This window comes from Alexandromys fortis, unplaced genomic scaffold (assembly GCF_014885135.2).
Source record: "Alexandromys fortis isolate MF-2015 unplaced genomic scaffold, M_Fortis_MF-2015_v1.1 scaffold_26, whole genome shotgun sequence".
In the NCBI taxonomy this organism is placed as follows: Eukaryota; Metazoa; Chordata; class Mammalia; order Rodentia; family Cricetidae; genus Alexandromys; species Alexandromys fortis.
In genome coordinates this window covers 8723294-8745904 of record NW_026067894.1, presented here as the reverse complement: position 1 = coordinate 8745904, position 22611 = coordinate 8723294, and the positions used below count along the sequence as shown (strand labels likewise).

Below are 22611 nucleotides of genomic sequence, written 5' to 3'. Positions count from 1 at the left end.
GAGTCAGGCTTCCAAGAGCTGAGGATGTGAGAGCCAGAGCTTGGAGCTAGAGGGCAGGGAGGGCTGCTCTGAAGGGGGAGAGGGAGAGAGCCCAGCCAGGGGCAAGGAGAGCTGTGGAGGGAGGCAGCCAGCCCCTGGCCCCAGCCCAGTGGCACTGCAGGGTGCAGCCAGTATGGACTTTGCCTGAGGTGGGTCAGGAAGGAGCCACACATCTCTTTCTCTGATCAGTCTCATTGGCTCTGACCCCAGGGTCCCAAGAGGATGATAGTGTCTTCCCATCCCTTCCTCTTGCTCCTTGTTTTCTCTGTCAATTGTGGGACTTGAACTCTGAGCTATTGGAGGAGGGAGGGAGCGCAGCAGGCTGGAAGAATGTTGGGAGGTGCGGTCTGCAGATGATGTCTGGGTGCTGGGGCACTGCTGGAGCCTGCTGGGAATGCAAGGTAGGCAGCAGATCTCTGGGTGTGTGCCACTGCAGTAAGGTCTAGCATGTGGGCAGTGTCACTGAGATCCTGTGTCTGGATGTACATATGTTGTGGTCGCTTCCGGTTTGTCAGTGGTGAGCGGTGGATAAGTGGTTTTGTGTCTCTCAGGATGGTCAGTGCCTAGGCTGCCCCAGGGTTCACACATGACCCCAACTACCCTCTGCTTGTTTCTGGGGAGATACTGGTGTGACTCCCCCTCACCCCATATCCCTGTGGGTAGACAGGAGGTAGAAATGGCCTCATGGAGCTGACAGGAACTGCCAGTATAGCCCCTAGTGCCTGGAGTTGGGAGGGGTCCCCAGAGACTGCCTGGGAAGGAGGAGGGAAAGAACCCCTCCTGCCCAGCTGACAGGAAGCCCTGGCTCTCAGCCCCTCCTTCCCTTCAGACCTAGCCTTCCCCTCTCCCAGGATCCCTGTGTCTCTCCCATTGGCTATGGCATAAGGAAGGTGGGCACTCAGGAGCCCTCCCCTACAGGGCCTGACTTTGGGGAGAATAGTGAAGTTGGGGTAAAGGAAGATCCCTGCTAAGCCATGTATGAACTCAGCTGCAGATCAAGCCCTGCTCTGGGGTCCTTGGCCTGGAAGCCTAGGGGAGGGGCCGCTTGCTTCTGCAGCTGCCTGGCCCAGATGCAACTGAAGCCAGAAGCTGCAGGTCTCAACCCCCCTCCCATCCTGAGCTAGGAGAGGCCTTTGCTGACCTAGAGGAGGTTGAGAGAGAGAGAGAGAGAGAGAGAGAGAGAGAGAGAGAGAGAGAGAGAGAGGGAGAGTGGGTCCCGGGGGAAGGAACCCCCCTCCCAGATGGGTGGTAGAACAGATGGACAGGGACACCCACGCACAGACAGAGAGAGAGAGAGAGAGAGAGAGAGAGAGAGAGAGAGAGAGAGAGAGGGAGAGTGGGTCCCTTTAGAAGGACTAGCACAGACAGATGGGTGGTAGAACAGATGGACAGGGACACCCACGCACAGACAGACCGAGAGAGACGGACAGATGGACTGGGACAGGGAGAGATGGACAGACAGAGGTGCTGACAGAGAGAGGAGTCAGAAAGATGGAAAGACTGAAGAGACACAGGGTAAGCGAAAAGATGGGGAGAGACTGAGAAACAGGAAGAGATAAAGCAAGGGGGAAACCCGGGAGGTGGGGGGAGAGGAGAGACACACACACTGAGAGACTGACTGACTGACTGGAGGCTACAAACCACAAACAGGAATTTGATGAGAATCTGGAAGGTGTTTTCTGCCTCCTCCCTCCCCAAACCCCCAGGCCAGCCAGCCAAGTCCATTCCTTCCACCCCCGGCTCAGTTTCCAGCTGCTAAAAGAGGTCAGAGAGAGAGAGAGAGAGAGAGAGAGAGAGAGAGAGAGAGAGAGAGAGCCAAGCCTTGTAGAGCCCCTTCTTTTCTGCTCTTCTGTTGGGAGGGGGGTTGCTGAGAAGGCTGCCTGGCCCCTACTCCAGCATAGAAATGTGTGGCTTTCTTATCTCTCAGAAAAGGTTCCTTCGCGCTCGCCACTCACTGGAGGGCTTCTCCTTTGTGTGAATGTACCCCGTGACTCCCACCTGTACACATTTTGTGACTTGGTACTTTACCCTTCTTTCCATTCTGTCTCTTACCATGGAACAGATAACAGCCTGTGCCTCCTGAGCTAGCCAGGTGGTGACACACAGGCCTATTGTGAGGTCTCAGATGTGTTATCACAGACTCAAAGCTCTGACACATACAGTGCGAGTCATACCTGAGCAGAGAAGACCCCCAACTCTGACCCTGCTGGTGGAAGGTCTACGCAAGGGGTAGAAGCTCTCAGGGAAGACAAGGCAATGGTCTGGGCCCAGAGGTGCTACGGAGGCTTGGATAGTAGGAAAAAAGGTGTGTGTGTGTATACAAACATGAACACGTATGAGTCTGTCATGGAGTATGTGAGAAAGACTGAGCACCTGTGACATGGGGTATGGGTGTGACAGTGTGTGTGTGTGTGTGTGTGTGTGTGTGTGTGTGTGTCTGTCTGTCAAAGAAGAGAGAGAGAGAACTGTTTGGCAGGCATCAATGTGGATGCATGTTTTTGAGATTAGTGTGCGGAAAGAAAAACTGGGGCTATAGCTCAGTGATCGAGCATTTTCCAAACATACACAAGACCTCAGGGTTCAGTCTCTGGTATTACCAGAAGAAGGAAAAAGAAAGAAACCTTGACTTTAGGTTGCCTTGACAAGATGACGCGTGGCTATGCTGGGTTTTACAGAGATGAGTAGCTAGATACAGTGTGTGTGTGTGTGTGTGTGTGTGTGTGTGTGTATATGTATATATATATGTATATATATGTGTTATGTGTGTGTGTGTGTGTGTATGTATGTATAAAGGTTCAGGGGCCTGAGGATGAGCCACATGTATAAGGGTGCAGTGGTGCACCTTGTACGTGGAAGTGTGTGGGTGTTTGTCTGAACTAGGGGCTGTGCATAGGTGCGTGCAGCTGCAGGTACCAGGCTGTGCCTGTTGTCCTGGTTTGGGTGGGTGTTTTTCAAGACCTCGGTGCTACCAGAATAGGAACTATCAGCCTAAAACCATGACAAGGGCTACCAGGGGGCTTGCAGCTGGGGACTGACCCACACAGACAGCCCAAGGACAGACATGCCTGCCCCTGTCCTTCTGCTTCTTGCCTGGCGGCAGTGGTTTTCAAAGGAACCTCCATGAGGCCAGTTTCTGTCTCCCCACCCCCAGCCAGTGCCTCTTCAAACATAGTGACACCCTTCAGGCAGCTCTCTAGAAGCTTCTGCTTGGACCATCTGAAGGCAGGTGGGTGGGTGGGCTGAGTTCATTGTGCCCCCCAGGGACAGAGGAGGTCGCTCTCCTCTTGGGCCTAGGCACGAGTGGAGACAGATGGACCTGCCTATCTCAACAATGCGGTCCTATAGAGGTACCCCACAGCAGAAAGTTTCGGGGGGGGGCAGTCCCCAGGTGGACCCGTGAGCAAAGGCTAGGACTCTGCCTTTCATCCTCCTAGAGCTCTATCCCCTTCCCCTCACCACACAGCCCCCCAACAGCTCTCCAAGCCCCCGACTCCTCCGGCACCTCGAAAATATACAAGTGTCCCGCATATATGCTTACTGCTTCAACAGCTGCAGATAACTGCTAAACATACCTAAAAACACACAGCCCCAACACTTCTACACACAACCACCCAACACCAACACCTCCTTGACATCCAACTGTCTCACAAGCGCACAGCCAATACACCCCCAAATACAAACACCATGCAGCTAGCCGTGTAAGCTGCAACACCTCCCCAAACACTGGGAGCCTAGTTATAATCCTGATACCCTCCTACACATGTGCTTTATAAGCCCGGCATCTCTGATATCAAGGACCCATCCTTGCCCTCCCAGTGTGTGATGTAGCTCTCAGGCCTCTGGCACCTCCCCAGATAGAACCGCCATATCCTAATACGGTAGCTCCTGCCACACTCTCAGACCCACGGCCCCTCTCTAGTCCCGGCACCTCCACATCCAGTCCCGGTTAAAATCACTGTAACCTGTCCAGAAACATCGCTTCCTCTTTTTTCCAAATGCAGTGCAGTCCCAGCACTTAACCGAACCCCAATTTTTATGACTCCCAGACACCCCAACACACATAGTGTCTACCGCATTCCCGAGTGCTTCAGAGCCTTCTCCAACCCCAACACTTCACCAGGTACACCCCAGAACTGCTTACAGTCCTCACACCTTCCCACATGCATAGACTCCACACCCAGCATTTCCCCTCACGCAAGCCTGGCAGCCCTGCACCCCCACCTTTTCAAATAAGTCCCCTCCAACACATACATGCACGCTGCACACACCCGGCCAAGGCTCCTTATTTCCACCTTTAGCCCAAACTCACAGACATACCTCCAAAGGCCCTCATAGCTTCTAATCCCTTCCCCAGCATGCGTGTGCATGTGTTCACACATGTGTGTGCATTCACACTCCCCGTGGGTTCCCACATTTCCATAGGCAACCCTGCCTGAGCCCCAGCACCTCCCTAGACTTAGCCTCACTCCGAGTCTAGGCTCAACCCTGGAAAGGCACAAGGACACTCCTACACCTTTCTTCAAACACACTCAGCTTGTCTGTGACATGCACAGCCTTGCCTAGTCACCGCCCTGACCCATTCGCCCCTTTGAGCTCACATGTAGCTTTTCAGCTTCCCCGGCACCCCATGACACCCTGTCACACACCCCGCCTCAGCCTCACGTCTTCTGCAGCCCTCACTCCCACCAGCCACACATTCCAGCACACCCTCCCCCACTCAGCTCCTAACCCCCAGACAGCCTCGCCTTTTCACACGCAGAGCGCTCTGTCTACTGCCCGAGCCTCCTCCACTTCCCGAGCCTTCTCTGCCTGGGGAGCCATCTCCACCCCTCGCTGCCCCAGGCCTTTCATTCCTGGACAGTGAGGCTGGACATCTGGTTCAAAGCTGCCCCCCAGATCCTGCGCTGTGAACACTCTGGCCTAAACTTGGTGGGGGGTGGGGGGGTTGAGCCCCTTTTGGGAATAGGCAGAGCCACTTGGCACCTGGTCACCCTGGACTCTCAGCCAAGAACTCTTTGAGTACCTAGCCTTGCCTGGGCTCTGGCATGCATGTTGGGGGGGTAGGGGAAATTACTTCCATATCTCAACCATGCCAGCCCCCCCCATACCTGAGAGGGACAGGGCTTTGGGGGAGAGTGCTGGCTTGATGGGCCCCCACAGATCCAGGCTGTGGGGCTTGGCCTCCCTGGGAGTCAGTTCCTTTACTAGATGCATGATTTTAAACGGAATCTCCACCATCTGTTCCACCCCTAATTACAGATGCACAGAATCTGCCTCAGAGGGCAGCATGAGGGGAGTGATTTAGAGCCCGAGCTGCCACTGCCTGCTTTAGGGATGGAGAAACTGAGGGGGGGGTGTTGTTGGGTATTACAGCACCCCCAACTCACTTCTTTGCTGAGGGTCCCTGGTATCTCTTGCTGAGAGAAGGCTCATAGGCGGCTTCCCTGACCTGCCTCCAAGACCTAAAAGAGGAAGCAGTTATATTGCTGTGGGAGGGGTCCCCAAAACATTGCCTAGGTCCCAGTTTAGCAAGACCTAGGTTGTAGACGACGTTAGGCCCTTAAAAAAAATTCAGAGGATACTGTCTCCTGCCTTTGTGCCCTAGGGAGCCACAAGCACTGGCTTGGCCAAGCTGTCTGCCCACCCTGGGGGTAGCATGGATTAGTGAAATAGGGAAGGGAGTGAGAGCTGAGTTGGAGCAGCTAAGTTCTGGCACACCAGACACGGGCAGGCAGGCACTCCCTAGTGCTACCAGGTGTGTTTGTACATAGTGCCATCCGCCTTGGGACTGCTGGGTATGCCTGACCCTAGCTGGACCTGGGGTCTGTGGGCTTGGGTCAGCACCAAGCGGAGAGGGTCCGCGGGATGTAGGACTTGCACCATGAGGATGGGCCCATCTTTGTCCTTGGGCACAAGGGACCTGGGCCCCGCTTGCTTGGTCGTGGTGCTGCTGGTGGCAGTAGCGCAGCGGCAGTAGGTACACTGCGGTAGACTCCAGAGCATTCCCCGCAGGGAGGAAGGGAGAGAGGTCAGGCTGGGGAATTTTAAAGACCGCTGCAGGCAGGAGGGTCTCAGAACCTTGTGGGGCGTGCAGTCATGCAGAAGTAATCCTATCGCTGCCTGCCTGGAGGAGTGGAGAGGAATGGGGGGGGGGCGGCATGAGGTTGGGAGGGAGGACAGGCTTTTGCCCCTCTGAACCTGCCCCAGCCAGCCCTGAAGGGAATCGGGGTCTCCAAATCCTTTCCTGAGGAAACACCTTGTCTTCATTCTCCCACCATGGCAGGAGCCCCCAGAGGGCCAGTGTCACAGCCGCTGCTCCTCTCTCACCTCAGAGTTTCATAAATAATGCAGCTCAGTGGTGGGAGCCAAACCTGCCCCTAGTCACCTTTTTCACACAGCGTGGCACCTCTAGCTAGCAGTCCTGGAGCTGGGCTCCTCTCCCTTCCGGCCTGCTTCTTTCCTTCTGTGTGAGCCAGAGTCAGAGGCCTAGCCACTCTGGGCTGGGACCTTGGCAGAGGAGTATGGAAGAGCCCAGAAACCCCCATCCTTTTGTCCCACCTCTTCGCTTTCACAGGCTAACTGGCAGCCAGCTCAGCCAATCCAGACTGGAGAAGGATGGCCTGCTCGCCAAAGGCCTCACCTTCTGGCCCCTCCATTTTGCAGATGGAGTAACCGAGTCCAAGGGCGGAAAGGGTGGTCAAGGCCAGCCAGCAGATGAACCCCCTCCTTCCTGCCCCATTCTGCTGCCACTCGGGCTCTTCCCAGCCTCAGCTGAGCTGAGAGCAGGGCCTGGGGGGGGGGGCAGACGGGGGATGTTTGGGAAAGTGGTTGCGGCTGAGAGGTTGCCATGGCGATACTGCAGGATGCCGAACAGAAGTGGGGGTCCCACAGGGTCTCTGGGGCCCCCAGCTCTACACCTCTGTGGGCTTCTCTTCCCATCTCCTGTCCCCCACCCAGATGCCTGTCAGGCGGCTTCAGTGACAGGCTGGGTGGGTGACAGGTGGTGCAGGTGACGGGCTGGGTGGGTGACAAGCCTGGGTGGGTGACAGGTGGTGCGGGTGTGAGGCAGGCAGGTGACAAGCTGGGTGGTGACGGGGCTCTGCGGATGACAGGCAGGGGGTGTGGTTGGTGAGGGTGCTGTCTTCCTGGCTGGTGGCCTGTTGCAGCCCCCCCCCTACCCTCATGCGTGTGCACACACATCGACACTGGGCTCAGAGCTTGGGGCTAAGATACTAATGAGGCTTATTACGCATGGAGGGGCAGGTGCCCGGGCTCACTAATGAGAGGCCTTTAACGAATAGGGGAGACAGCTGGGGGGCTTCCAGGAAATTTGGTTGGCCCTCCCTGTCTGAGGTTCTGGGGGTCCCAACCTGTCTCAAGGAGGTTGGTTTCATCCTCGAGCCACATCTGGATCCCTCCTTCCTTCACCTCTGGCCACCTGGATTTATGTGACTATAGTATTAAGCAGTTGGGAGAGCAGTCACTGTGGGTCAGGCTCCGTGCCAAGCCAATTGCCTGCATGAACTCTGCCGGACTCCACAATCCCATGAGGGCTACAACCCCATTTTACAGATGCAAAGTCCGAGACGGAGAGAAGGTATGGAAGTTCACACAGCCAGTTAGTGGTATAGCCTGGACTTTAATTCAGATCGCTGTAGCTTGTCCTGGCTGACTCTCTCCCGGAGTCTTAGTTTCATTGATCCACAAAATGGATATAGGAAGGAGAATAATCCTAGGTTTTTAGCAATGACTTGGGTAACTTCAGTCTCTTTCAGTTAGTTGCCTGGGCCACCTCACCCTTTGTGGCCCAGTTTCTGTTGACTCCCTTGCACTGGAGAGAGGGCAGGGTTTGGTGTTGAAGGGGCTGAGCTGAATGGAGAATACCTGGTCTATCAGAGCCACTTCCTGTAGTGTGTGGTGGGGCCCAGAGAAGAGTGGAAGCCACCCAAGGTCACACGCCCTGATGAGCTGTAGGGCCTCTCTGGATCCCAGGTCTTTGGGTCTGTTGAAAGGGTGGGGCTTGGAGTGGTGAAGGGGCTGGGAGGCATCTCCTCTTGGGCCCCACCCTACAGCCTAGTTTCCTCCCTGGAAGTTTTGAGCCCCCCAGCTCTTAGGAGGGTGCAGGGTTGTTGGCTGACTCTTTAGGGCCATGCCCCCTCCCATCCATCTGAGTCCCTAGTGTCGGTTAAGCCCCTCCCTTTGGTACCCGTTGGGGCGGAAACTCCCTGGCAACAGCTGATGGATGGGTTAGGGCCTTGACATTGGCCTGGGGCCACAGCACAACCCTGGAGTGACCAGGCTGGGACTGGGGGACTTGGAGGGGAATTTGAGGGAGAAGAATGAGGCTCATAAATCTGGGAGTCTCTGGTTCCTCTTCCACCTTAATCTCTTACCGAACCAGCTTTTCTGCTGCTCATCCCATGAAGCTGGGGTTGAGAGACCCCACCTGCCCACTGATGGAGGCTCACTGCTCTGACTTTGCACTCATGGGAAAGAGAGAGGCACAGCAGCCTTGGTGGGCAAAATGAAGAGGCCTCTGGACGGGTGAGAGGGCCTGTGATGGGTAGAGTAGAGGGCTTCATTCCCTCAGTTTCCCCAGCTGGTGCTGCTCAAGTCAGTCCAGGAGAGCTGAGACCAAGAGGATTTCCCAGAGGCAAGTCTTGGCCTGAGAATCCCCCCAGGTCTTGAGAAGAGAAACACTCCTGCAAGCCCCAAGACCTGGAGGTGAGCCTTAGAGCCCAAAGCAGGGTGTGTGCTGAGGTCAGGCTAGGGCGGTGCTTGGTAACTGGCCTGGGAAAGCAGGCTTCAAGGAGGCCAGAGGAAGGGTGGTGGTTTGCCTGGGGGGTGGGAGCTGGGGAGCCATCTTTGGTTGGAAGGCAGGGGGTCTGGCTTTCCCACAGGCCCAGGCAACTGTAGACTGGAGTTCTGGGGCCCTCCCAACTCCCCAGGGAACCCGTTGCTGCTGGGCCTTGGGGACTCAGGCGTCCTGGCGGGTGAGGGCGGGTCTCCAGCAGGCGCCCTGCCAAACCCTGCAGCCTGCTCACCAGGAATCTTGTTGCTGAGAGATGGAAAATCCCGGCTGGGCCTGCAGCTCATCCCTCCCCTCCGGGAGGAGGAGGGGCTCAAAGATTCCTTCCTGCACCCCCCCCCATCTGGGGCAGAGCCCTCCTTGGCAGTGGGTGGGGCTGGGGGGCCCAGGACAGGCCTCTAAGGCCCAGTCACATGTCCTGGAGCCCTGCCCAGTCCACAGTGGGCACCAGGGCACTTTGGAGGCCTAATGAGCCTGTTGCAGCAGAGGAGGGATAGAGGTGCCAAGGGCCAGAAGGGGCCTGAGTGGGGGCTGGAGTCTGGCCTTGGCCCCACTGGCTCCCCCAGGGTGGAGGGTGAAGAGCTGGTTCTCTCCTTGGACAGGAAGACGAATGATCCTATTATGGGAGGGTGATTTTATTCCACGTGTCACAGAGTCTGAGATTAACTTGCTCACCAGTCTGTGACAAACCCCTCACACCCAACACACACACAGACACACACGTGCAGAGGTAGAGAGACACACACACCCACAGTGTCACAAACACAGATAACCATTGCTGTGCTACAATACATAGCAGGGCTCACACAGAGACAGGCTCACAGCGCACACTCAGGTACACCAAAGCTTTGGGCCCAGCAGCTTCAAAATAGCGTGTCCTCCAGAGTAAGGCCACCCGGATCTGCGGATGCAAACAAGCAGTCCGAGAGGTCTCTTGCTTCCACGCCTTAAACATGCAGAGCCAAGGACACATGGTACCCCATAGACACAGATAAACTTAGACACACAAAACCAGACACTGCCACCCAGACAGGCAGAGACCAACAGCCACACTCTCAGACAAAGGCCCTAGCTACATACAGACAAAGACAAGTGCAGACACACAGCTGGCAGGGCTTACACAAGCACAGGCGTGCACACCCGGACATAGACAAAGACAAATAAATGCCCAGAGGTTTTGCTGTGGACAGATGTGGAGGCACATGCACATCTGGGCCTCCTTCTCAGTCTCCCTGCTTGGGAACATAGTAATCTGGCACCTGAGAGGCCCTGAGGAATCTTCTGCTCCATGAGCCCCAGCCCTTGGCCCCCACCTCTGGCACTAGGCCTGTAGCAAAGGCCACCCCAGCCACACCCTCAGCAGAGCCCTGACATCTCTTAACTTTTATACGGGTCTTGCTCACAGGATACCATCTTCCCCTGTGAGTCTTATAACAACCCCCCTCCAGTCTCGCCCCCAGTCATGTGGCCCCTGCCTTTGTCTTTCTCGGTCATTCCTCCTTCCAGCAGACATGTACAGCTTCAGTCAGGTACATACAGCATCCCGTGTGTGTGCGCGTGCACACAGTTTTCCTCACTCAGACACCTATACTGACCCACAGCCTTCATGGCTTTCTTGCACAGAGTCACGCCCTCCCCCCCGTTTCCTTGCATTTTCACACACAGGTTAATTCACAAATGCAACACACATGCATCCTCACCTCTCACACAGGCATGCATGCGCACACACTTCCTGAGCCTCCCTTCTCTTTCCTTCCTCTGCCTCTCTCAAACACGCCCTCTGCCTGGAGAGGAGCTGTGCTGCAGATCTGGCTCTAGTGATGCCTGTCCTTGGCCTTCCTAGTCCTCAGTCTCTCCTCCACCTCCGGCCCTGCGTACTGTGGCCTTGAATTCTTTTGTCTTCTTTTTCTGTCTAGTCAACAAGTGTGTAAGGAGCACTCATTCCCTTAACGCATATTGCTCAGTATTGCTGGAGCGGTTGTTTAGGGGTGAAGCCCCAGGGAGACTGATAACAAAGACAAGCATAGGTTCTTTTCTCAGTCCCAAATTTTGTGATCGACCTTGGCTGTTGCTTCTCTCTTTCTATGAGATTGGAAGGTAAGCCTTGATCTTGGCTATCAGGGGGCATGTATGACGTCATAACAGGAACACTGTGGGAAGGAGGTTCTAGCCAGAGGGGAGAGCATGTACAAAGCCTTAAGGGAATCAAACTTTGATGGGCCGAGAGAAGGTGGTACAGTTCAAAGAACAGAGGGGGAGCTTCAAGGAGGGAGAAGCCAGGCGGTCGAGAATGGTTGCCCTGCTCAGGGAGGTGAGTTTTGTCCAGTGAGCCCCAGGAGGACACAGGAAGTCTTTTTTCTTGATATAATTTTTATTTAACTTTTATTTTTTATGTGCACTGGTGTAAAGGTATCAGAGCCCCTGGACTGGAGTTACAGACAATTGTGAGCTGCCATATGGGTGCTGGGAATTAAACCCGGTTCCTTTGGAAAAGCAGCTCTGCAGAGCTGAGCTATCTCTCCAGCCCTAACACAGCAAGTCTTTAGCATCAGAATCTGGATTAGATCAGATCATTAGGATGGAAACAAGTAGTTGGAAAAGTTTGGATTGGTTGTTTTGTTTTTGAGATAGGGTCTTACTGCCTGGAACTCACTAGGTAGACCAGGCTAGCCTGGAACTCACAGAGCTCCTCCTGCCTCTATGTGAGGTACCACACTTGGCCTTGTTTTGAGACAAGGTCTCATCATGCAATTCAGGCTAGCCCCAGAATTCATTGTGTAGCCCAGGAACTTGCTGTTCATCCTGCTTCAGCCTTCTGGGATCATAGGTGACTTACCTGGGAGGTCTGAGTACTAAAGGCTCATGGTCTCACCTAGGGCAGGTGGTGCTGGGCTTGTAGCTAGCCAGTTAATAGCCACTACAGTCAGATATCCGTTGGACATGTGGAGGGTATCAGTCAGTTGAGATCCACTCAGCACCTACTGAGTGTTGGATACCTTGCCGGGTACTGGGGCAGGCAGTACCATCGGATGACTTTATCAGGCAGACCGTGGAAAGTGCTCCGGCAGGGATAGAAGTCGAGCATCCCGACTGCTTACAGGAGGCAAGTGTCAGGACCCTGACTGGCCTGTGGAGCTAGGGGTAAACTGGTAGAATCTGGGCAGGCTGAGGTTGGGGGAGGGGCTGCAGGTAGACCCATTCATTATCCACCATTAGCAGCCAGAGGGCAGGAACTGAGAGGCTGGTGTCCTTCACCACGAGGTGATGGAGCTGTAGTGTGGGGTTATGGGAGAGAAGGGTCATGTAGAGCTGGGTTTCACTCAGACTCTATCAGTGTTTGATGATAACATGAAATGTGGCCATTGAGATTCAGCTTCAGGCCCCACCACAGGCTTGCCCTGGCCTCAGTTTCCTCATTTGTGAAATAAGCTGTTATCTTGTGTGGGAGGAAACTGGCATCGTGTGAGGGCTGAGCGAGCCACCTGGAGTGAACATCTTTGGCTTGGGTTCTGGGTCTCGGTTCGGTGGTGCTTTCTTCCTGAGTGTACTGAGAAAATAGAATGAGGGGTCTCCAGAGAGGAACTTTAGGCACCCCGAAGAGAGGCCAGAGCCCCGTATAGAAGACAAAGGTCTTTCTAAAATCTGAATCCGAGCCCTACAAGGGACCCAAAAGAGAGGGCCTCTGTCCCTCTCCCGTCCTGCCCTAACTTGGATGGCAGTGGAAATGGGCCACGTGCCCAAGAGGACACAGTCTAATGTCTGACCTGGGTGGTGTCAGGGCCCTTCCTCCATTGACAGAGGAACAAGGTTCAGGATACAGTTCATGGAGTTCTCTGGGGGAGCCAGGTGCCGATTGGGGTATCAGAGCCAGGTGAATGCCTTTGGGCAGGTATGTTCTGTCATGATCTTTAGGATTGCCAGGGGTTGTAGTGTGAGGCAAGTGGTCTGCCACACAGCCCCTCTCAGCTGCCTTGGATTGGGCTGTGAGGGACCTCTTTAAGGAGCTCACCTGTGAGGTGGGGCTGGTAGAGAATTAATTTCCTGTGCTATTTTAATTTTGCTGTATTTAATTTGCTGTTTATTTTAATTAATTAACAGCGTTAATCTCTTATTCTAACTTGCTGCCACTAGCCCCACTGCTAGTGGGTAGAAGGCCTTGCCAGGTGATGCTCGGTTACTGTGGTAGAAAAGGAACGCTCCGGGGAGTAGGTCCCTCCCTTAACCTCTCACATCACAGGGTTTCCTCACAGCCCCTGCTGCTTCTCCAAGGGATGCTTGCTCCTTTTCTCTCCAAGATTGGCTTCAGGCCTTTAGCTATGGTGGTTGTGACCTTGAGAAGCCTGACTTGAACCCTTGCCTGTTGCAGCGTTATCGGGTAATGAGGGGGAACTTGCGTCGGGTGGTATTTCAAGGCTGTTGGAGAACTTTTGAGGCAGGAGGATGTCAGTTTTTGCTGACAGCTCTCCGTCCTACTCGGTGCTCGGATGACACGCTCGTTGTGTGGTCAGGCTTCCAAGTTACCAGCATAACAGAACACCTGTGACACATGCGTGGATATGACCTCAGTTATCACTGGTAGGGGACAGGCTTACTCCCGGTCAGTATGAAGAAGACGAGGCCTCTGAGGGGCTTGCCTGAGGTCACACAGCAATTCCGGGAAGCAAGGCCTGGACAGGCAGCCACCCGTCCTGGTGGAAAGGGCTAACAGTTGGAGAACTCGCAGAGATTAGAGTGGGAGGATGAGGCCGGGAAATGGGGTCCACTGGCTTGGGAGGATGTGGGGTTGGGGAGTAGGTCCCTGTCACAGAGCTCCCCCAAGGGTGAGGTTTCTGCCACCGCTCACGTTCCCTGAGCTCTTCTCTTGCCTGTTTGGATCTGAGGTGCTCTGTGGCCGGCCACAGGAGGCCTTCCTTCCGGGCAGGGTGGCCCTAAGTACTTTCCTTTCCTTAAGTACTTTTTTTCCTGGTGCTGAGAATTGAACCTAGAGCCTCAACGCACACTGAGCACATGCTGTTCCACTGAGCTGCTCCCACACCTGCAACTTAGCAAACACTGAGAATTTTACAAGTAATCGCCATCGCCTCTGTTGTCCTTGTTTTACACACCGCCACCCATGGCCTCTGCTTTACTTCTCTTCCTTTGCTTTTCCAAGATAGGGCGTCTCCATCTGTAGCCCTGGCTGTCCTGGAACTCAGTCTGTAGACGTGGCTGGCCTTGAACTCCCAGAGATCCGCCAGAGTCTAACCTCCCAAGTGCTGGGATAAGAGAGGTACGTGCCACCACCACCTAGCTTTTCCTCTTCTTTTCTACTTTTATGTGCATTGGTATTTTGCCTGCATGTATGTCTGTGTAAGGCTGTTGGATCCCCTGGAATTGGAGTTACAGTTGTGAGCTGCCATGTGGTTGCTGGGAATTGAACCCAGGTGCTCTTAACCATAACCACTAAGCCATCTCCAGCCTGGTTTTTACTTCTTTTAGTTAACTGTGATCACTTGGAGTCCAAAACTATTAACTGGAAGGTTCCAGAAGTAAACAACTAATAAGTTTTAAGTACTTTTGTTACAGTTAGTATATATTGTAAGTATTCAACTATATTGTTGCTAATCTCTTAGGGTGAGTGATTAATAAACTTAACTTGAAAACATAGTATCCATTGGGGTTGCTATTTGACCATCTCAGGCATTCACCTGGGCAGGTCTCGGTAACTTACCTCCCAGATGAGGGGGAGCTCCTCCTATATCAACAGAAGCAGGGCGTAGAGAGCTATAGGACTTGCCCAAGGTCCTACAAGCCAGTACTTTTGAACTTTTGGGATTAGTTCTCATTTTGAACCACCATATTGTCTCCTCCATCCCCTCCCCTCCGTGGTGCTTTAAGTCAGGGAATGAGACAAGGTGTCTTTGGGAAGCCTGATTAGGTTAAAAGGCAGACTCTTCACCAACTCAAATATCTGAAAGGGCGAGAGAGCCTACAAATCAAGGTGGGGCGGGGATGGGGGACCCGTCACAGGTATAGATAGCAGCAGGTGTCCCGGCTAGGGATCCTTTGTGGACATGGCCCCACTGCTACAGTGGTGACTTACTGGAAGGGGGCATGGGAGAACTGGCTGGCCTCGGACAGCTTGGTCACCCAGTAAGAGGGAAAAAAAAAATCTCAACTGGGCAGTGGTGGTGCACGCCTTTGGGAGTCAGAGGCAGGTGGATCTCCGCGTTTGGGGTCAGCCTGGTCTATAGAGCTAGTTCCAGGACAGCCAGGGCTATAACACAGAGAAACCCTGTCTCGAAAAACAAAGCAAAAATCTCAAATACCAACAAGTGTGTAGTTGAGAGTTTAGATCTGGATCCTGTATCTTTAGTTCCTTGACTTCTGTTTGAGCCTCTGTTTCCTCCTTTGTCAAGAGGAAGTGAACAGGGCTGATGTTTTAGGATTTATTGGGGTCAGTGATGTCAAATACAAAGGGTTGGGCTCCAAAGCAGAGGTCAGTGAGTGTCTGACATTCAGATCCAGTTCCGGGAGTCCTACCCCAGAGCACAGTAGGTGGGAATAGCAGGGGGTGGGCGGGTTGTGGCAGACCCAATACTGGAGTCAGACAGCCTGGTTTTAAATCACATTCATGTGGTTAGAGAGATGGCTCAGAGACTGAGTCTTCAAGAGCGCTTGTTCCTCTTCCAGAGGACCCAAGTTCAATTCACAGTCCCCATGTTGGGCAGCTCACAGTCACCTGCAACACCAGATCCAGGGGATGCAACACCACCTTCTGGCCTCTGAAGGCATCCACATGTATGGCATCCACACACACAACACACACATACACAGAAATAAAAACAGAAATTAAATCCTACTCATGGTACATGCATGGCCTTGACTATCAGTACAAAGGATGTTAATGGTAGCTCTCCCCACCTTATAGGGCATGGTGAGGGTTTGGTTAGTTAATTAAGCAAGTAATACAAAGAGTCGGCTGGGTACAAGTTTCCAACCACTACAGATAGTAAGGGACTGCACATTTCAGCTGTCTTCTTTCCATCATAATCTGGAAAGAAGCGTGTGTAGGGGGCTGTTCAGAAAGGAAGAACCGAGCTGGCTGAGGCTCTCCGGATGGAGCCTAGCAGCACTATGAAATGTCAGCATGTGGGCTGGTGTTCACGGAGCGCTGAGTGTCAGGCACGCGCTCAGAAGGCAGAGCATGTATTATCCTTATTCTGCAGGTAGGAAATGGGTTCCGAGAGGTACAGTGACATCCCCCAAGAAACACAGCCAATCAGAAAATCACACACGCACATGCACACATATAAGAAAGAAAAAAAAGAAAGCTAGCTAGTAAGGGTAGGGCTGCCTGCCCGCCTTCCTTCCTTCCTTCCTTCCTTCCTTCCTTCCTTCCTTCCTTCCTTCCTTCCTTCCTTCCCTTTCTTTTTTTGAGACAAGTCTCTCTACATAGCCTTGGCTGTCCTGTAATTCACTATGTAGACCAGGCTGTCCCTGAACTCACAGAAATCTGCTTGCCTCTGCCTCCTAAGTGCTGGAATTAAAGGTGTGCACCACCATATTGGACTTGGGACTACATTTCTTTTTTTTCTTTTTCTTTTTTTTTTTTTTCGAGACAGGGTTTCTCGGTGGTTTTGGAGCCTGTCCTGGAACTAGCTCTTGTAGACCAGGCTGGTCTCGAACTCACAGAGATCTGCCTGCCTCTGCCTCCTGGGTGCTGGGATTAAAGGCATGCACCACCACCGCCCGGCTTGGGGCTACATTTCTTAATCAAAAATATTCAAACTAGTTGGGGGCTGGGGTGGAGGGGTTGATCCAGCAGATGAAGGAGGAAGCCCTGGTCAGGAGAGGGACAGGGATAACAGGGAAGGGATGGAAGAGGGCAAGGTCTGTGCATGTGCGTGTGCACGCATGAGAGCACAGGCATGCTCTTGCTCAAACACGTAAGAGAAAAGGGGAGTATGGGAAGAGACAGAGTGACTTGTGTAGTCCAGGTTGGCCTCAAATTTGAACATGCTGCAGATAAAAGAAAGTGGAATCTGGCAGGAATGCCCCTACAACACGTGGGTTTTGAGAGACAGATGAGCTGGAAGAGATGGGGGCCCAGAACATTCTAGGCAGGGCCCAAGCACTGACCCTAAGGGGGGAATGAGTAGTGTAGCTTACTTAGAGCTGAGAAGTGGGAGGAAGTGACCCAGTGAAGAAGGGTTGGGAGGCTGGTGGCCTTAGGGGCATGTGACGGGTGACAGTAAGAGGCTTAGCTAATCACAGGAAAGGAAGTCCAGCACAGTCATTAACAGGGTAGACACCGGAGTCACAGCCTAACCAGGCTGCTTCCTTCCCAGTGTTTTTAAGCACCTGACCCTAGGATGAGATGATCTGCAGCCGTACAGTGCCTGGAACATGGTCCAGACGTGACTTGCTCATTCATTCCTCAACTAGTCTCATTCCTCAACTAGCCGTGCGGGTTTGGTGCTAGGCTGTTCTAGGACACAAAGCAGTAAACAGAGTTGAAGTATTAAAAAAAAAAATACCCTCACGAGAATTTACCCAACGTAAAATAATTCACACAAAGGCAGGTTGAATGCATGGTTTATTAGCTGACTAGGCATGGCGGTATATGTCTGTAATCCTAGGAAGGCAGGAGAGTCATGAGTTCAAGGACAATTTGAGCTACGTAGTAAGACCCCGTCTCCAAAATAAATGAGAATATGTGTGGTGTGGGTGTGTGTGGTTTGTTAGGTGGTTATCAGAAGTACCAAGTAAGAAATGAAGCAAGGTGGGGCTCAGAGAGTATAAGATTGCAAGGGTGCCTTGGACATAGGTTGTTTTTTTGAAACAAGGGTCTCACTGTGTTGGCCAGGCGGCTGTGGAACTCCTGGCCACCCTCCTGCCTCAGCCTCCTGAGTATCGGGAAGTCTAGGTGCACAGCACTACTCCTAGCACGGATGAAAGATGGAAACAAACAGTTAGAGGCTGTGATGACTGTTTGGAATTTTTGCAGATTTTAGTAGAACACATCTACACATACAGAGACACAGTTTACAAACAATTTAGCCTTTATAAAGATGGTGTGAGATGCAGATATTGCCGTCCCTTCTGCAGATGGGGACACTGACACTCACAGGGAAAAGACAAACGTACAGAAACTAGTCCTGACTTTGAGGGTAGTGCTATGCCCTTGACTCTGAGTCCCTGTGGCAAGGGGACAGAATGGGAGGGGAGAGGACTAGTGAAATCTAAGGTGAGCCAGTATGCCGACGTGGAGCCAAGCTGTATAGTTAGGGCAGTGGCCTACTTCCTGGAGCCAGCAGTGTGGTCAGTATGCCTCAGCCTGGTCTGCTCAGGGTGAGCTGAGAGTGGCTGGACCTAGGAATAACCCGAAGGGCAGAGCAGGGGCAACCAGCTAGGCCTGAGGCACTGGGTGACAGGCCAGCAGGGCAGGATCCGTCCCGAGCTGAGTGAGCCTGTGGGTGTAGGTGGTAGTCAGACAGAAGAAATCAGCCCACTGACCAGATGAGAGGGAAGGGGGAGGTGACCAGCGGGGCCCAGCTGGCAGTGAAGGCCACAGAAGGTCAACCTGGAGACCTTGACCTTGATGATGCCATCAGCAGCAAGGCTAAGATACTGTGTTGTGAGATTGGGATCTGAGTAAGAGCTGGCGCAAGGTAGAGAAGGTTCCTTGAAGGCCATGGGGTGGGAAGCCCACTGAGGAACCTCTACCGCTGATCATGTGAGGAGTGGGGAGGGCAGGCCAGGCAGACAGATAGGTGGAAGGAATGAGACCCGAGATTTGATAATCTTGGACACTGGCTTTGTGTCCTTCCTGGTGCTGGCTACTTTCTTTCTTCCTCTGTACCTCTGTTTTCTTATTTAGACTTTTAACTTTTGGGGCTAAGAATCCATTCTTAGAAGGTGACAGAGCTAGGGCCTTCTCTCCAGATAAATATAAGAATGATTTGGGCAGCAGTTTGTGAGGCTACAAACCTGACAGAGTTCATTCATGAGTTAAGCTGGAGGGTCAGCATAAGTGCCGACAGCACCTAGCGCCAAGTACTCACTCTGGACCAGGTGCTGCGTGAGGGCTTCTGTCTCACAGGCCTGTTAAAGCCGCGCAACAACCCTAAGAAACGGATACCCTTGTATTTGAGCTGTTTTGTAGGTGAGGAAACTGAGGAGGCCTAGAGAGGCTGAGTGACTGCTTCAGTCACAGCTGGAGAGGCTGAGTTTGTCTCTGCTAATCGGACATTAAGGTTAGCCTGACAGGAATGGCAGGGACAGGCCTGGGAGGGTTTTTAAAGAAAGCCATGAAGAAGTCAGAGCTGAAGGTAGGGAAAAGGGCCTGCTTAGCCCTGAGGTGAGAGGCATCAGGTGATCCAAGGTGAGGGCGGAGAATGAGGATTTCATCTAGAGCTCCCTGACCTGGCTTCCAGAATCTGCCTTATAGGATTCTGCTGCTGCTGGGCCTGGAGTCTGCCAGGAAAGGGTGGCGTTTAGGCTACTCTAACTTCATGACCTGATTATGTTCAGCGCCTGGCAGAGAAGGGCTTATCCCTGACCATTTGACTCAGCCTCCAGTGCTGTCTCTGGAATCTACCCTCCCTCCCTGTACCAAGGCCACCTAGAAGGGCCAATGGGCCTTGAACTCTCCAGGGAAATGCCAAAATGGAGAGTCTTTCCATTCCAGAGAAGACCCTGGGGTCTGACTGATGAGATTACAGTAGAATCTGGAACCCAAGCCGCGTGGGACCTATGTTAGGTTCTCCTCGGGCTCCATCTAGAAGTAGCAGAGATTAGGTGAGGCCCCTGGCTCAAGCCGAAGTCTAGATTTATGAGGAATTGAACTTGCTGTCTAGAATAGGTCTTTTTGTAAAGAGCCAGCTAGTAAAAATTTTAAGGCTTTGTAGACCATTCATTTTCTGTTGTGATACCTTGAAAGTAGTCTTAGATAATACATAAACAGACGGCCTGGCCATGTTCCAGTCAAACTTCAATTATGAAATAGACAACAGGCTGGATTTGGCCCATGGGCTGAAATTTGCGGACTCCTGGTGAACAGCCTTATTCTTCCTGAAGGGTGTGCAGATTTTAAACTAATATTAGTGATCTCTAAGCAAGTAAGTTTGGTGTATCAGGCAGGTTGACTTAGAATGTGATCTAACCGTTTGGAGTTGGTGAGTACAAACTGGACTGGAGCCAAGTGTGAGCACATCCCAGCGCCAGGGAAGTCAAAGCAGGAGGATGCTGAGTTTGAGGCCAGCCTGGGCTATAGAATACAGTCATGTCTCAAAAAGAAGCAACGGTGACAACTAGCTAGTGGCTGAAAACAATTAAAAAAAACCTCTGGTTTTGCCGGGCGATGGTGGTGCACACTTTTAATCCTAGCACTTGGGAAGCAGAAGCAAGTGGATCTCTGTGAGTTCGAGGCCAGCGTGGTCTACAGAGAGTTCCAGTACAGTCAAGGACAGACAGCTAAGGCTACACAGAGACCCTGTCTTGAAAACCAAAAACCACCACCAACAAAAATCTCTGGCTTTGCCTAAATCACAGAAAGCTGGGGTCAGGGAGTATGGGGCATTGAGATTTAGACCATGTGTAAGGCTGTGGTCTGGATGTGGGGAAGTGGGTGAGCGACAGCCACAGATATTGATCTGGAGTTGGCAGAATTTTGGTTGTAAGCCAGAGTGCCATCTGATCTAGTGTGGTGCAATAAAGCACAATGGAAGTAATATATGTAATTAAAAGTTTGCTGATACATTTTATATACATATATATATGTAATCCCCTGAGGCTGGGATTAAAGGCATGTGCTACTATGCCTAGCCTAGTACCCCCTTTTTTTTTTTAAAAACAAGGTGTCTCTGTGGCAAAGGAAGCTTGGAACTCACTATGTAGCCCAAGTTTACCTCATCTCATACTCAAGACCCTATATTAGACTCCCACATGCTGGAATTACAGGCATGTGCCCCACCAGGCTGGGACTTCTAATGCATTCAACAAAGAAAAAAAGAAGCAAAATCCATTTAATAACGTATCTTATCTAACTCAGCATATCAAAGATAGGATTGTCTCAGTATATAATCATTATAAAACTACTGAGATATTTTCCGTTTCTTATAGTAAGACTTAAGTATCTGCTGTGTATTTTACACCTAACAACATTTCCCACTTTGGGCTAACAGTGTTCTCAGTGCCCAGGAGCCGCATGTGGCAACTGGCTAAGTGGGCAGCATGGATTTAGAAGCAGCCTTTTCTCTGGGACTAGGGTCCAGGAGTCATGAGCCAGAATAATCTGGAATAAATAGGGTTGAAGCGCTAGGTTACACCTTTAACTAACTTGAACTGGTGCAGACTGGCCCAGTCTACAGGAGACAGCACCTGGGCTGTGTGTGGGTTGAGGAGAAAGGGTTCCCTCCCTCAGAATTCTGACCAGCTGGCCCCAGGTGGAACCTCTGTTGTGGCTCCGGGCCTCTCAGGACATTTGGCGTCACCTCTCTGAGCACCAGTTTTTAGCTCATCCCAATGTCACCTCTGACTCTGGAGTCCAGTCTGGCCTGGCAGGTGGGGGAGGGCGGGTGGCAGCTGGACCCTTCCTTGGAGCAGAAGCTCTGCCCCTCTAAGCCAGCTGCTGCCAGCCTTCCTGGACGGACTCTGTGGAAACAGGGGACCCAGAGACAGAAATAAACTGCCAGGTTTCCGGGGCGGAGGGGGGGTTATGTGACTCCAACCTTTGTGTTCCCTTGCTGGGGGGTGTGGAGGGAGCAGGAAGCAGCTCTAGACTCTCACAGGATGCCCCCCCTCCCCATGTGCCATCTCCTTTCCCATCTCCATACCCCTTACCTCTGAGGCTGGGGTGAACCTAGAATCTGATAAATTAGTGAATTACGAGATGAGCGGTGGAGGGCAGACTGAGGCCTTTGGGCTGTTGAGCAGTTTGGTACCCATTTTTAGACACTGTCTCGGGGACCCCCTAGCTGTCCCATAGCAGGTGTTGCATAGACTCAGAGGGCTGCATCAGGGTGCTAAAAAGCTAGAAGACTGTATTGGGTACCTACTCCGCCACTGGTCAAAGGCAACTTGGAGCGACACATTGGGTCTTCGTTTCCACCTCTGTTTTAGAGTTTGTCTTGTGTCAGTAATTACCTCATACTCTGAAGCCACTTTGTCTGACTTCCGGCTGTGCCACTGTCTAACCTTCGGCAGGTCACTTAACTCTACCGAGCCTCAGTTTCCTCCGGAGCAAAAACACTGTATCTTTATTGCGACCTTAATGGTGTTAGTTCATTCTGACAATGCAAAGCCAGCGTGCATGCCGTTGGCCACTAACACTGAGTAGGCGCTAGATGCAAATGTATTATTGTTTGAAAATACGTTGTTTTGGTTTCCCCTGAAAAGAGGGCTTTGCAATCCCTCTCACTTTATAAATGTTAAAACCAAGACCCCCTCCCCAAGAAAAGTGAGTGTTTTGCCCAGGGAAAGGCGCACAGCAAAGTGAATATGGTACCCTTCAAATAAAGCCAGGTAGCTCATCCCAACTTACAGGTAAGGAAATCGAGGCCGGTGATTGGCCACTGGTGCTCGGTGGCGCTATCCAGTGAGGCCCGAGTCCGCCGCTGGGGAGGGAGTGCCCGGGCCGCCGGCGCTCACCGGAGGAGGGGCGTGCAGGTAGCGGGCGCCCTGGAGCCACCGCCCGTGCGAGGAGCTATTAGTAATCCCGTCGCTCGGCGGGCCGAGCGAGCAAGTCGGGCCGGGTGTCTCCCGGGCCCTCCCCAGCCCGG

General features: G+C 52.7%; 1 protein-coding gene across 7 annotated transcripts in view; it reads left to right on the top strand.

The window, feature by feature from the left end:
• The window catches only part of Ahdc1 (AT-hook DNA binding motif containing 1), a 69004-nt gene that overhangs the window by 4860 nt on the left and 41533 nt on the right, over positions 1–22611 (top strand). For 2 of the 7 annotated variants that reach the window (XM_050150289.1, XM_050150308.1), the window contains exon 3: positions 14001–14117. The exons of the other annotated variants lie outside the window; for them this stretch is intronic. The gene's annotated coding sequence lies outside the window, so the exon portion shown is untranslated. The remainder of the gene's footprint in view (positions 1–14000; positions 14118–22611) is intronic. 7 annotated transcript variants of the gene reach the window in all.